We start from the raw sequence: 16,385 nt of genomic DNA on the forward strand, positions 1-16,385 counted from the left end.
TCAGATGCTGTCTGACCTGCTGTGCTCCTCCAGCTCCACATTTTATCGACTCTGATTTCTAGCATCTGCTGTCCTTGCTATCTCAAGTGGCTGAATGTCCTACTTCTGCACCTGGTTCATAGATTTATATAAGCTGGTTGAAGAAGTAATGATAGATACATTCAATGTTTCTGTTTATGAAATGCATGTTCTGAGGCATTGAGAGCTTACTGGACCTTGGGATATGAACTGCCGAATCCTGGATGGAAACCAAATATACTGAATGACATGACTTCCTGTCCTTCCTAGTTGTCATTATGTTTGTTGTGGAAGAACAAATATATTTGATGCCCATTAGTTGGGAATATTCCTTAAACCTTAAAGTCAGGGAAGTCATCATATTAGACCAATGTGAGTCTTTTCCAATTCCCTTTATCTCTTCCCCATGCCTTGAGGTTTGGAGAGCAACCTAAAGCTGACCATAGTTGTTCCACTTTTTTGTAACAATATTGATCATCTTGAATTGTTTAAATTGTCCCACAGAATGATAGAGTCATCATCATGGAGGTCTACAGCACAGCAAAAAGACCTTCAACCCGTGAAGCCTGCACCAGTCAAAAACAACCAACTAGCTTTTCAATCTCAGTGGAATGTAGCTCTAAAGGTTATTTCTTATACAATAGAACACAGCTGCTTCCATTAATGCCAATTTACCAATCTCTGAGAGCACAGATTCTTTTGTGAAAACAAAGCTTCCAATTGTTTAAATATGGTGATAAAGCAGAATTCTGACACACTAAATTTGGTGTTTTTGGCACCTAACAATGAGAGGAAATCTCCCATCCCCAGTCTTACATGAAGACTGATAACTCCCTTGCTTCTAACTCATTTTATGAATAACTTCAGTCATTAGAATCGATTTTACAGAATGTCATAAGCACCAGGGTATACTTGAATACATAAATATTAAACGAGATTCATTAAACCTGTCTGAGTTTTATTTGAATGTCAGTCTGTGGGGCAAATAAAATTCAGACCTTGAACTTGTCTGAAATCATCAAAGCTGATGTTTGAATGAAGTCTCTTTGTCATTATTTTGAAGGAAGGTGAAATCCTTTGATATTGTTTGATGTATAATTCCAGGAACATGATTCACTATATCTTTAATATGCCACAGACTATCACATGCCAAGGTGAATTTTGTGAAAGGAAGTAAGTGACAGCCTTCAGTATAATTTTTTATGTACTTAAACTCTTTTCAATTGTCTAGTTGAAATGAACATGGAAAAACACACACTGGCCCCTGAGCCAAAAGAAAGTCACATTGAAGGTGAAAGAGGGGAATGCATTTTATCTTTTGATCAACTTTTTAATTTTCATTAGAGAGCAGAGAAATATTTTCCCAAATATGAATAATGTAAGTTGTCAGATGTCCAGCAACTTTGAAGGATATTTTTCTTTGTTGATATGTTGAGAAATATTGAAGACAATGGTATAGTTGTTGTCAATAAAATTCTACTTTGTTGTCGATTTTTGATGTTGTAGCATACATATTATTTCATCTCAAAAGAAAGGAGAACAGATGGAATATTGACAGAATTAGAATATAGGAGCAAATTACTGCAGATGCTGGAATGTGTACTGGAAACAAATACTGGAGATCACAGCAGGTCAGGCAGCATCCATGGAGAGACAGCAAGCTAACATTTCAAGTCTAGATGACTCAGCTCTGATGAAGAGTCATCTGGACTTGAAACGTTAGCTTGCTGTCTCTCCTTTTGACAGAATTAGATATGTACAGTTTTTGCTGATTTTGTAGAACTGTGCTTGGAGTGTGATTATTTTCCCCTCTCTGGAGGAAGGTGGTGAGAAGGCAAATAATTGAGTAGAAAGACACCAACTCCCTTCCTACCACCTCAGCAATATATTTGAGTGAGAAGTCAATTGTGACCTTTTCTCTTTTGTATCCTTTATTTATGCCCAGAAGTGATCTTACACACAAATGAACATCTTTTGTTTTTCCATCACCAAATAATCTATGGCATCTTTTCATCTATTAACCACCACCAGTAAAAAAAAAATTAGAAGGGGGGAAGAACCCAGCTGATGGATATTTTCCAGTCAACCTGTTCAGAGTTATCATTTCACATCTCTGGAGAAAGCTGGGATGTGAGTCTAGGTTTCCTATCACTCCAGCTGTAATCCTGACCTTCTTGACCTGCAACCAATTATGACCCTTAAGTGACCCAAATAAAAAGTGCAGATTGCAATTGCATCTCAGATTCCTTGGGGGAACAGTAGGCAGTGGTCTGCGTTCTTAAGTAAACATCAGTTGTGAATCCAATTGGTTCAATAGAACAAGGTTTGATTGAATTTGGGACCTACCTCCTTCTGCCCAGATTTATATTTTACCAGGTCACTTCTCAAGTACTGAAGGACTTACTGAAGATAGAATATTGAAAGAAATGTCTGAAGATAGCTTTACATGGGAATATAGAAACATAGAAGATATGAACAGGAGTAGGACATTCTGTTCTTCGAATCTATTCCACCGTTCAACATGATCACAGCTGATCATTCAACCAAGTACCCAGTTATCTCTTTTGCTCCATACCCTTTTAACCCTTTAGCTCCAAGATTGATATCTAAGTCCTTCTTGAAAATATTCAGTATTTTGTCTTCAATCGCTTTCTGTGGCAGAGCATTCCACAGGCTCACCACTTGCTGGGTGAAGAAATTTCTCATCATCTCAGTACTAAATGGGCTACTCTGTATCCTTAGACTGTGAGGCCTGGTTCTGGACTCGCCAGTCATTATGAGCAACTTTGCTGCTACTGCAGTCCATGTGATGAGAGTACTTTCACTGTGTATTGATGTAGCAAGTTCTAAGATTGTGATCCAGCAACAAATGGAGGAACAGCCAATATGATTCCAAGCTTTATGATGGTGTGTTTGACTTGGTGGAGTTCTTTCATTATCTTTCTCTGTGCAGAAGGTGATGGGTTTCAGAGGTTGAATTGCCTTCAGGAGAGAGGTTAAGCTTAAGTGGAGGAGGAGGTTGAGATTTACTTTGAGTGGCACAGATGAAAGGCTGGAGCAGTGGCAGCATTCTAATATGTGTGCTGTTAATGTATATCAGTCCCCTTACTGATGGGGGTTGGGTTAGCCAAAATTTCTCTTTTAATATTTGTTGAATTTTCTATGCTGTATATCATCTGTTTGTTATTGATAATCAAATATATTATTTTCATGTTGTTTGTGAATGAATGGTTTGGAGACTAAGGACCTGGAATGTCAGTGAAAGTGGTGTCTACAGTAACTGTCTTACATATTTCACTATGTCTTTTTGATCTAGTCCAAGGGTCAGCTACAAGAAGCAGTGACCTCAGGCTTATAATATCTGGGAATAACTCCTTCATTAATCCTTGAAAAATACATGAAATTGATGCCATACAGCACAAAGCTCAAAAGTGGTATGGAGACCTCTTCACTGAAATCAATGGATGAATATGAACAAAGACCCATGGACAGACAGAGGTTGGAAACTAAATCCTGTTCTTTCGCATTTAACATCAAGTTTCACAATATTTCTCACTGCTTGTTGATAGTTTCAGTACTAACCCCTAGCCTGGTACCGTTTTACCCTGTAAATTGCCCTTTTGTTTTAACTCTGTAGTCTGAGTTGTAATACTGTTGAGTTTTGCTTTTTTATTCCGGGAATGATTTTGGTTGATTTTTCTGTATTTCTTGAATTTCGGCTATGGAATTGCTGTATATTTGTTACAAGTATGTACACTGTGGTTTTGTTTTGGTGTGTTTTGTCTCATTGCTTCAGTTGTACCAAAACCATACAGAAAAGAAAAAACAAAATTTATTGCAGAAACATTAAATGAAGTGACTCATTTATTGATTTATTTTTCTTATACTCATGCTGAACTGTGCAAGATAAATGCTGAGATTTGCAACTAAACCTGTGTGTGCGTACATACATTTATACACAACATAAAAAGACCATTTAATATATTTGTATGCCAAATATATTTGTTTGTACTATATATTTACCTATACATAATACATATGATGATTAATCATAGGAATGTGAGGAGGCCATTCAGTCCCTGAAGCCTGTTTCACCATTCACTGAGACTATGGTTGATTTGTACATTAAATCCTTAAACCCATCTCCCCACCTTTTCTTCATATCTAAGGTTATTAGTTTGGTTAACAAAATTCTATCAGTCTCAGTTTTGAAAACTTAATTAATCCAAATATCCAATTTTTTACAGGGAATGCTATTGTATCTTTTTCCAGTTTTCCCTCAATACAAAAATAGTTTTGCATCTGCCCTGTTAAATCCCTTTATCACTTAAAATGCTTTCAAACTAGTGGGAATACAAATGCTGTCTGTTGACTTGCTTATACAAGCTAAAAGCTTGGGATCCTACTGAACTGGTATTCCTTCCAAGATCAGTGTAACCTCCCTGAGATATAATTCCCAAGACTGTACAAAGTTACTATCGATGTGATCCAACGTATAGGTCTGGAAAACTGATGCAACAATTAATCACTTTTGAATTCCAACAAACCTGAGATATAAGCCATCATTCTATTACTTTTCTTGGAGTTAACACTTGTGAATAACTTGGAAGATTAGTTCTTTAATGCTCAATAATGGAATAATGTTACCTAGGAAAACCCTTCAAGCAGCCTGGGGTATTTTGTCAATCTCAACAATTCCTCATGGTAGGTATCTGTACTTACATGACACTTGGTCTCTTGTGTGAAATAAATTACATTCCAAGGACATTTGGGTCAATATAGTATTCTGCTCAGGCAGGCAAACTCTTACTAAGTTTGCAGTAGTGATTTTTAATGAAGTTTGAGACATACTAACAGGCCCTTCGTATATCAACATTAGTGGGCCTGAAAGGTACCCTTTGTAAAACCAAGATTAATTAATTTTACAACCCGATAGTTGAAATTTATACAGTGTCATTGATAGAGGAAAATGCCACATGTGCTGCAGAGAAGTGAAGTCAGACAAAACCTGATATGGAACCATATAAATAGCTGCTGGAGCAAGCAAATAAAATGTTGGGAAAAGTAAGTTTTAAGGTGCTTCCTAATAGAAGAGAAATTTTAATTTAGAGTAGTGATCTTTTTGAGCAACAGCTGGCACAAATTGCATTGTGGTCCTTTTGTGGAATTCCATTGACATGATTTCCTCAGTTTGTGGTTGGTAATGATAATATTTCTCTTCAGTAAAATTTCCTTTTTATATCTGTAATTAGCCGCCCAAACCACCTCAGTTTGAGATATAGTTCTGTATGTCCAATCTACCCTTTGATAGCATTCTTCACTCGTGTATTCGTATGCAGTAAGTATTTGCAGGTTATTCAGCAATGGGGAAAGGAAAGAGACAGTTACACTGTCTGAGTGACCTACCACTGTGCTGAAATTCCCATTGTTTCCATTTTTTCAATATTTATTTTTGAGTTATTGGCTGTGCTTTCCATCATACCTCCATAAATGCTTACAGCAAAGATCACAAAGACCTATTTTTGACACAAGGACCTATTTACTTGATTGCATAGCATCATTATTGCATGAAGCATTGAGTGAGAATCTTGTACAGACTTACAATGATAAAACCATGATAAAGCCATCCTGTCTAACTGTAAAAAGCCTTCAGGAAAGATAGCTTTATTTCCTATTTTACAAAGGGGAAAGAATCAGCAATTGGTGATTTTTATATCACAATTACATAATGTGACTTGTATAATCATGTCTTATCTTTGATATGTGGTTGCATGTCCACATCTAAGAGGTTGAGTTCAAGGAGAAGTCATTGTCATGAAATGTTTTCAGGCTTAGGCTTCTTCAGAAGTAATGTATACTAATGCCAATTATTTCCATATGTGGTAATCTGAGATATATCAGGCTCTAATTTTACTATTGCACTTTTTAACGGCTATTATCTATTGTGCTTCTTTGTTCACACTAACATAACTCCACCACATTGTGCTATTTATATCCAGTGGAAAGTATCCCTGTGATATCATCTCAAGATTGCTCCATGGTCCTGGAGCCCTTTCATAACATAAAATTTTTCACAAACAAGAAAAGATCCTAAATTTGTTCAGTGGTTAGTATTCGCACCTCAGCATCAGGGATTTCAACGCATTACCCAAGTTGATATTCCTAGTTCCAGTCTTGAGGTGATGTTACAGTGAAAAACTGGAAGAGATGGTACCTTTCAGGTGTTTACTCACTCCACCAGTGACACTCCATAGCCACAGTGTGTCTTGTCTACAAGAAGCTCTGCAGCAACATGCCAAGGTTCCTGGCACAGCACCTTCCAAGCACTCAAATACATCGTGGAAAAAGTGCAGTAGGACCATGCAAAGATCACAACTTACAAGTTCACTGCCGTATAATATGTCATCCTGGCCTGCAAAAATAATGGTCATCACCACTGTTGCTCAAACAAAATTCTGGAACAGCATCCCCAAGAGTACTATGGGTATACCTACACTGTAGTGGTTGAAGAATGCAGCTCGCGATCAAGTTCTCGAGGGGCAAACAATGGTGGCCAATAAATGCTGACCTTGCTAGTAATCTCAAATTCCATTCAAATATAACAAGAATGAATAAGGCACTACCTGCCCTCTCAGTGGATGCAAATGATCACACAATCAATATTTAAAGATTAGGGGAGTCCTCCCAAATCCACCTCAATGAAAAGCAGATTATCTTATGGTTCTCTCATTTTTATTTTGTGGCTCATTGCTCTGATTGAAATGGTTTTTACATTTGCAAATAAAATAGGCATAGACTGCACATTTAAAGAATTTATTGAGTATGCAGCATTTTGGGAATTCCTGAGACACAATAATTTGCTTTCTATTTAAAAGTACGGTAGAGAGGTTTCAGTAAACAACCATAGGGGCAATGGAGCAATTTCTAGAAGTTTAATCTTTACTGTTTGAGAATCCTGTACTACAGCGACAACAATTTGCTGAATTAGCTTTCCTTTTCTCTCTGATCTGCACCTGCTCAGCATTTAAACCACAGCTGAAACCTTTCCATTTAAGTCAGTCTTGTTTTGTAGGAAATGCAACAGCTAAATTCTGAATATAAATCTCCTGCAAACAGTGATGAGATGAATGATTAGATAATTTGATGTTGCAACATTAGTTGCCTTGCCTTCCTATTGAAATAATGTCATAGTTTTTATTTCTAACTGAACAGGTATGTGCAGCCTTAGTTTAATATTTCATCTAATAGTACAGCTCTCCTCAGTACCAGGAATGTCAGCCTAGGTTATGGGCTTATGTTTCTGGAGGGGATTTGAGCTCACATTCTTCAGACATGACAGATGAATGTGTTATCCAGTGACCCAGGGTTGTTTAAAAGCAAGCTCTTTGAATTGATTGTGTAGGCAGTGGTGGAATGCTGATTGGTGGTAGTTGGCTTTAAGAACTTGATATGTCTAATCCATAGTTGTCACTAGAGAAAGAACTGGGGTATCGCCTAGGTAGGAAAGGAAAATTGTGTCTACATACTCAGTGGTTGTGATTTAGAATACGCTGACTGAAAGGCAGTGGAAGTATTTACGAAAAACTTTCACTATGGAGATGGATAAATACTTGAAAGGGAAAATTTTACAGAAGTACAGACAAAGATCAAAGAGGGTGGGACTATTGGATAGCTCTTCTAAGTGCTAGTGTAAGAATAATGGGCTATATATTCTCATTCCATGCTGTATCATTCCATGATTCCAAGTGGAGAACATATTCTTCTCATTTTGTACGTTGAGGGACATCTGCCTTAATTATTCAGGGTGAGTGGCATTTCTAAAATTTCAAATGTAAATCATATAATCCACTGATATAATCCACAAAGGTACTTCAGTCTCCATCTTCCTAAACTTGGAGCATTCACTCTTTATATTATTTTTAGTATAATTTATACTCCAATAATCTGCATTGTATATTTCCGTTAGAATTAGAATTAGCTTTATTTTCAGATGTATTCAAATGAGCACGGTGAAAAGTTTACAAGTTGCCACTTGTGGCGCTATCTTAGGTAGAAAGATACCTAGGTACAGATTCTTAAGTACAAATTCTTAAGGAAAAGAAAATTAGAAAAATATAGAAATAATAGCTCAGAATAATAGTTCTACCAATCCAGTCCACGTCAGCACCTAGCCTCCAGGCCACGCCGAGCTTCACTTTGAGGCCAGAGATCCATGTTGAGGCCATGTCGGGCCAAGAGACCTCCATGCCGGGCTGGCAAACAGCCATGTTTTACATTACAATTCAATTTAAGACTGTGTTTGTTAATTTGGAGTGAACGGACAAAATTAATTTTGTGGTTCTTCACTGGTAATTTCAGAGTAATGGGCTCATTCCCTGTGCAACACCAGCAGTGACATAATAGTCTTGAGCAGATTGAATAATGGCATTCATTTCACAGCTTGAGAACACCCCTGGGAATCAATAATCAAAAAGGCAGCAGACACAGAATGGAGCTGTAATTACGTTTTCTTGTTTATAAGAGATAGCATAAGCACCTTGCGTTGTGAAAATGAACCAATTACTGGTGCTGTTTAATGAGATGAAAGCAAAGGATTATGTTCAAGTGCATGACCATTCAATGTTAGTTGGGAGCATTAAAAGATCTCACTAGAATTACAATAACATGGAGTGGCAATATGGTCTTATTATGGCAACCAGGTTAGCGAAAGTAGGGTCTCCACTCGCATCATTTATTGCCTGTGGTTTTAGCCACAATATGCTACATTAATCTTTCAAAGAACCTTAAGCTTGGTAACTAAAATCCTAAACTGAACATTTATCTTTAACTTTGTTACTTCTAGATCTGACCATTCCAATGTAATGCTGGCCAGCATCCCAATTTCTAGCCTTTGTAAATGTGATCTTATCCAAAACTCTGCAGCTGAATCTTATATTTTTTTGGCTGTGTCAGTTGCATCAAGTTTTTTGGAGGGTTTTAACCAGGAGGCTGAGTAAGATTTCTCACCATATCTGAAAATCCCGCCATATTAAAAAAGTTACCTGCCCTATGGCATCTATCTTGCCTGATTCTATCTCCATTTTACCAGAAGTTGTTCCTGGATCACCTGCCACTCAGCAGATATCCAACAAAAGACCGGCATCCCTTGTATTTGGGTCTTCCTTGAGAGGCCGCAGTACATCCAGACATGCATTGACAATCTGGTGTTGCCCTTCACTGGCAATGTAATCACACAGCAGCCGCAAAGCCACACAGCCCATATTGCTGACACTCCCTCGCACCATACATCCCCATTCTCTCACCCTTGTCACTGTTTAACCCCTGGGCTTCACATTTGACCTGTCATTACCTACATTCCATCTAAACACCCTCTGTAGTTCACCACCAATCCAGCCTCAATGCCCACAGAAGATCTGCATATTGTCGCCCAATCGGGGAAAATTGCATACAGGCAAGCATTCAGACAATTCCAAACATGAAGTTTAATTTATAGGAAGCAAAAGCAAACATAAAAAAGTAGAGGCCATAATTCACCCTTGCATTGTAAACCAAATGTTGGCCATTATGATCGATGACTAGTCCATAGTCCATGATGGTCTGCTGGATCCAGCTTTTGTCTACTGGAAATGGGTATCTGTCAAGTTCTGTCTAGTTTGTAGTGTGTGACACAACGAAGCACAAGGAGACCTTCCCTTCCCCAGTGACCTCATCCTCCTGTGAGGAAGACTACTCCCATTGTCCCAATTCCCCAGCATCTATCATCTGGCCTCATTGCTTGCTTCAGTTGCGCACAGCACAGCATGCCAGGATGATATAGCTCACTATCTGCACTACACTGGAGACAACCTCCACTTCCTCCAGACAAGCCCAAGCAGCAGCTGCACTTCAGTAGCCCCATTTCAGCACAACATCATGGGACAAAGGGCCTGTTCCTGTGCTGTACTGCTCTATGTTGTTCTATGTTCTATTTTCTGCTCTATTGTGGTCCTGATCACAACATATGTGCCAACTTGGTCAAGGTTTTGCACTGGCTAAGTAACTGATACATTACTTTGAAATGGAAGTGCTTCCTGCACCTCAACCCATTGCCATCCCAGACCCCACTTATTCAAGGTTTCATTGCATTCAGTAAAGCCCATTGTCATACATACATTTCTCACTGCTTGTTGATAGTTTCAGTACTAACCCCTATCCTGGTACCATTTTACCCTGTAAATTGCCCTTTTGTTTTAACTCTGTAGCCTGAGTTGTAATGCTGTTGAGTTTTGTTTTTTTATTCCGGGAATGATTTTGGTTGATTTTTCTGTATATCTTGAATTTCGGCTATGGAATTGCTGTATATTTGTTACAAGTATGTACACTGTGGTTTTGTTTTGGTGTGTAAAGCCCATTGTCATAATTACATGACAGATGATAACGTGATATTCCCCTCTTCCCAGAACACCATTCAGCATGTATCGCAAATGGGCAATGAGATGATTGCAAATGGAATGCAGGTGGAGTTTACAATATTATAAAATCCGGATGGTGTGCCACGTCAATGTCCTTGTATTCAGCAGACAGGGATCCCGTGCTTTCGGCAGTCAAACTAACACCGACTCCACCCACTCTGGGTGTTGCCAAGCCTTTTTCCAGTTGCATTTTGCAGCTGGAGAACAATTGGTGATGACAGGGAATGCAGATTTTGATAAATAACATCAGAACTGGGGTTTGCCTGAAAACCAGGTACAAACACAATGCTTCTGTGTCTCCTTTTATCTTGCTCATCACTAACAACTTATTTCTACTCATCACGCCGTGTGAAACCCACCATATTGAACTTTGCTTCCAACTGTCCTCCCTGTCCCTTTGACCCCACATTAAACCTCAATGGTGCCCATCATGGTCCTAAATGCCCCCACTGTGGAAGCCACAAAGGTGGCCACTGCCAATAATGTCCATCCATCAGCCTACCCTGTCCACTTATAAATGGATGCTTATCCACTTATCTCCCATATATCTTGATTTTTTTTCTGTCAGTATTCATGTCCCTACTTCCACCATTCCCGCTGCCCACAGCCTTGAATCCCAGTCTTGTTGGCAGCGATTCCTCACTGCACCTATAGGATCTCTCACCCCTCAACAATGAACAGAAAGATGCTCAGAGCTGTATTCACTGCAGAGCTTGACCAACTTCAACAAATAGCCTCTAGTCGTGACTGATCAGACCTCTGCGTTTGTGGCTCCCAGATGAATGATATACAAATCACATGAATGCTTGCGATGGCCCTACAAACCTGACCATTGTCCACTCACTGACTGTAGTCCAATAAACTACCTGACTGTTGTTGCCCTAAGTGGATGACAGACAATCATCAAGCCACTGCAATGTGAGCATTCTGTGTTCCTGACTCACAGTACGCAGACCACCCGACCGACAACAGTTCCCTGCCTCACTGGACTGAGGAACCAGTCCCCATACACTTTCTGACATGGCCATTTAGTTGAATAAATATGCCAAGTGTTTGCTGCAGAAGCAGCTGGTGAATGCTTTAGGTGTTAGATTAGTGTCACAGTACGAAATACAGGAAGAGGTTACCCCACGTGTCCTCCCTTCAATCAGGAACTATACCACATTTGGACAGACTGTGACTGACAAACATCCCATGGCAGCTGGTGGAATATAAATTCAATTAGCAAAGTCTGGAATTGAAACCACAAAAGTTTCAATGACCACAAAATTATCATTGATTGTCATCAAAACTGTGATTTACTGATGCAATTTAGGGTGGGAAATCTGTCGTCCCTAACTGGTCTGGCCTACATTTCACTCCAGACAATGGCCCTAGCTAGCTCAGTTGAAAGGCAATTAGGGAAGGGCAACAAATACTGATCCTGCCAGCAAAGTTCACACCCTATGAAACAATAAATTTTAAAAATCACTCATCTTAATTCTTGTTCACCCAGCTCCCTTTGCTTCAAGTTAAGCAATATGTTATCATTTTTTTCAAATCCCTCCATTGCTTTGCTGCCAGTCTATCTCTGTTACTTGCTCCAGCTCCACGACCCTCTAACATATCTGCACACCTCTAATTGTGGCAGTTAGCATCCCCAATTTTAATTGCTTACAGTTGCCTTGCCTGAACTCTAGAATTTTCTCAGTAAATCCTTTCACATTTTTCCCATGCTTTTCTCATGTTTCTGGTTCTGAGGTATAATGCACTGTATATATAATATAGTGTAAAATAAGGCTGTTTGCAACTTTACACCAATCCCTTTGATGGCGCAACATAGAATGAGCATTGTTCAGGAATTTTGCCTCATTTATTTGTGCAAAATCTCAAGTATCCCAGGAATCTGTAACTGTGTTAATGAACTCTGGAGTTTCTGAGATTGCAATCCCAAAATTTCATCATACTTGATTAGATTTTGTAGATGACATTCCCACCAGAGCACAGCCCACATGTTTGGGCCATCCATCACTAAAGTGTTCAGTAATAAACTGACCCTGAGTCATGTTATGCCATTGCTCAATGAGGGACCTCTCTTCATATCTCAAAATGATAAGTCCTTAATTGGTATCTTGAGAACTCTAGGCATTTTGTGTTATTGTTCCTTTATGAATGAAAAGATAAAAATTATACCGAAATCTGCGAACAATGCCCCACCACATACTTACATAGAGTTAACTGACGAAACAGACTTGCATTTGTTCTTTATTATATAATCATACAACCAGTGAACAGATTACATATGGAAAGTGTGAATTGTCTACAGTTTCAATACATCACATGTAGAATGTAATTACTGCAGATGTTCCCTGCTCACATCAATGGTTACTTTGATCCTTATCCATTATTTCAGTGTTGCATTTGCGAACTTCACGGACCACTTTCCTAGGCAATTATATTTCTGCTATAAAATATGACTGATACTCTTTCTGCGTTGGCTTAGCCAGTCGTAACTAACTGTAACTGCTGTTTAACAAACCAGTCTAACTATCATTGCATGGTTTTATTCATATTGTGTTCCTTCATCTGTAATCAACATGATCAATCTTGTGTTGGCATATTATTTACAATACATTTGCTAGCAGTATACAGATCAGTTGGCACACCTTCCCATCCTCCTCCGACCCAATGTGGTAGACATATGGAAAAATCTTCTAGGAGAAACTGTATCTTTCAAAACTGAGTTATAGAAATATCTGATTGGGAACACAAATAAATAACACACTGCCTATTGGTAACATGTAAGAACAGAGTCGAGGCAGATGTGAGTTTAGTGGAGAATGGATATTGTACCTGGGCTTGTAAATTGCATTAACATCATGCATCCTAGTCTTACTTATATATTCCGATTTTAATTTCCTGTACCAACGATTATAATGGGAACTCAAAATACTTGTGGTAGCTATGTAGACTATAAAAGCTTTTTAGAAGATTTGTAGCTCAGGTTGTGATTGAGGTTGTAGACTTGCTAGCTGAGACAGTGTGTTTGATTGCAGACATTTTGTCATCGCACCTCCATTGAAGTGTTGGTGTTCTGTCCTGCTTGTTATTTATATGAGTCAGTTTGCTGGGGTGGTTGGCATCACTTGCAGTTCTGTTTTTCAGTGGTTTGCATATCATGTCCAGTTCAATGTGTTTGTTTTGTTTTTATTCATTCACGGGATGAGGGCGTCGCTGGCTAGGCAGCATTTATTGCTCATCCCTAATTGCCCAGAGGGCAGTTCAGAGTCAACCACATTGCTATGGATCTAGAGTCACTTATAGACCAAACCAGGTAAGGATGGCAGTTATCCTTCCCTAAAGGACATTAGTGAACCAGATGGGTTTTTCCAACAATCGACAATGGATTCGCGGTCATCATTAGATTGTTAATTCCACATCTTTATTGTTGATGGAATTCCAGTTGGAATGCCAGTCCTCCAGGAATTTCCTGGCAAGTCTCTGTTTGGATTGTGCTATTATGGATGTGTTGTCCCAGTCAAATTCGTGTCCTTCTTTGTCAGTGTGTATTGAGACCAGTGATAATTGGTCATGTCTCTTGGTGGCTAGTTATAGAATCATAGAATCCCTACAGTGTGGAAACAGTCCCTTCAGCCCAACAAGTCCACACTGACCCTCAGAGCACCCAAACCCATCCCCTGTAACCCACCGAAATGTACAAATCCCTGAACACTATAGGCAATTTAGTATGACCAATCCACCTAGCCTGCACATCTTTGGACTGTGGGAGAAAACCGGAGCACCCGGAGGAAACCCACACAGACACAGGGAGAATGTGCAAACTCCACACAGACAGTCACCCAAGGTTGGGAATTGAACCCGGGTCCCTGGAGCTGTGAGGCAGCAGTGCTAACCACTGTGCCATGGTATTCATGCATCCTTATTGTCAGTTTTCTTCCAGTTTGGCCTATGTAATGTTTTTCTCAGTCCTTGCATGGTATTTTGTATATTACATTAGTTTTATTGGTTGTTGGTTTGGGATTCTTTATATTCATCAGGAGCTATCGCAGGATGGTTGTTTGTTTGTGGGCTACCCTGTTACCTAGGGGACTGAGTAGTCAGTGGTTATCTCTGATATGTCTTTGATGTATGCTAGGGTGACTAGTGTGTCTGGCTATGTCATGTCTTCTGGTTGTGGTCTGTTGTGGAGGTAATGGTGGATTGTGCTGTTTTTTTTGCTGTGACAGCTACTGGTGAACATAAAAGATCCCACACCCACAACCAACTAAAACTAACATAATATATGAAATACCATGCAAGGACTGTGAGAAACATTACATAGGCCAAACAGGAAGAAAACTGACAATAAGAATACATGAACACAAACTAGCCGCCAGGGAATTCCTAGAGGTCTGACATTCCAACTAGAACTCCATTCACAAACACATTAAACTGGACCTGATATATAAACCACTGTAAAACAGAACCAGAAGTGAAGTCATCCACCCCAGCAAACCAAGGCATATAAATAACAAGCGGGACAGAACACCAATGCTTCACCAGAGGTGCACTAAGGACGTTACCTTAGATGAAACATCTGCAACCAAATACACGGGCTCAGCGAGCAAGTCTGCAACCTTATGTAAACTATATTTTCTTTATCATTGTAGGGGAGGAAACCATTCAGTCTACTATGCTTGTACTGGATCATGATAGACTTATTCAGTTACACCCAGTCTCCTGCTCCTTACTCAGAGTCCTGCACATTTTTCTCTTTCAAGTCTGTATCCAATTTTGTTTTGAAGTTACTAGTGAATCTGCTTCCAATATCCATTAAAGTGGTGCATCCTAAATCAAAATAACTCATTGTTTAGAAACAATTTTCCTTATTTTGTCCTTTTTTTGACTCATCTGTGTTCCCTAATTAGTGAACTTCCTTCAAATGGAAGCAATGACTTCTTATTTGAAACCCTTATGATTTTGAATTCCTTAACTTTATCTCCATTTTAACATGTTCAATCAGAAACAGAGGTGGACCATCTGGCCCATTGAGTCTATTCCACCATTCAGTGAGATCATGGCTGATCTGACAATCCTCATCTTCACCTTCCTTCCTTGTCAGCATAACTCTTGATTCCCTTCCTGATTAAAAAAATCTGTCTATCTCGGCCTTGAATATATCCAATGACTCAGCCTTGATAGTCCTCTGTGGTAAGGTGTTCTTCAGGTACACTACCTCTGACAGAAGAAATTCCTACACAACATTGTTTTTACAAGAAATGGTTGACACCTCATTCTGAGATGTCTCTGGTCCTGGACTATCCCCTAAGAGGAAATAATTTTTCTGCATTTACCTTGACAAACCCCTGAAGAATCCAATAAGTTTCAATCAGGTCACCACTCATTCTTTTGCACTCCAGTTAGTAAAAGTCCAAATTGCTTAACAGCTCATAAGAAAATCCATTCATGTCTGAGAACACAATATTTCAGATAAAGCCAAGGCAATGATTGCTGATCCAATTTTATGAATATATATTTGAGTATTGCTGAATAAAGACAAAATAAGTCACAGCCATTCACTGGTGCATTTCTCGGGGCAATGCCTTGACAATCTGATTCAACATGCCTGTTTTAAATTTTAAATAAAGCCTGACAGGTAACTGTCAATTGTCATTAATTGGTGAATTCTCCATGCCAGCACTCTTCCCTCACAAAGTATAAATATTGGTATTCCACTTTTTTGGGATTCTTGCAAATTGTCCTGATAAGTGCAAGACAAAAAAGCTTTGACTCTCTCTTTTTGGTAATACTCAAGTTCTGTACTAACAAACAGTGAGTAGATCTATGAAAATGTCCAATGTGCAGTCAACTAAAGCTGCTATCTCCATAGGCAGGTTTCTGCACTAAAGTTCTGGAAAACAGGGTGGCAGCACTAAA

Source organism: Rhincodon typus, chromosome 13, assembly GCF_021869965.1.
Source record: "Rhincodon typus isolate 14 chromosome 13, sRhiTyp1.1, whole genome shotgun sequence".
NCBI classification, from domain to species: Eukaryota; Metazoa; Chordata; class Chondrichthyes; order Orectolobiformes; family Rhincodontidae; genus Rhincodon; species Rhincodon typus.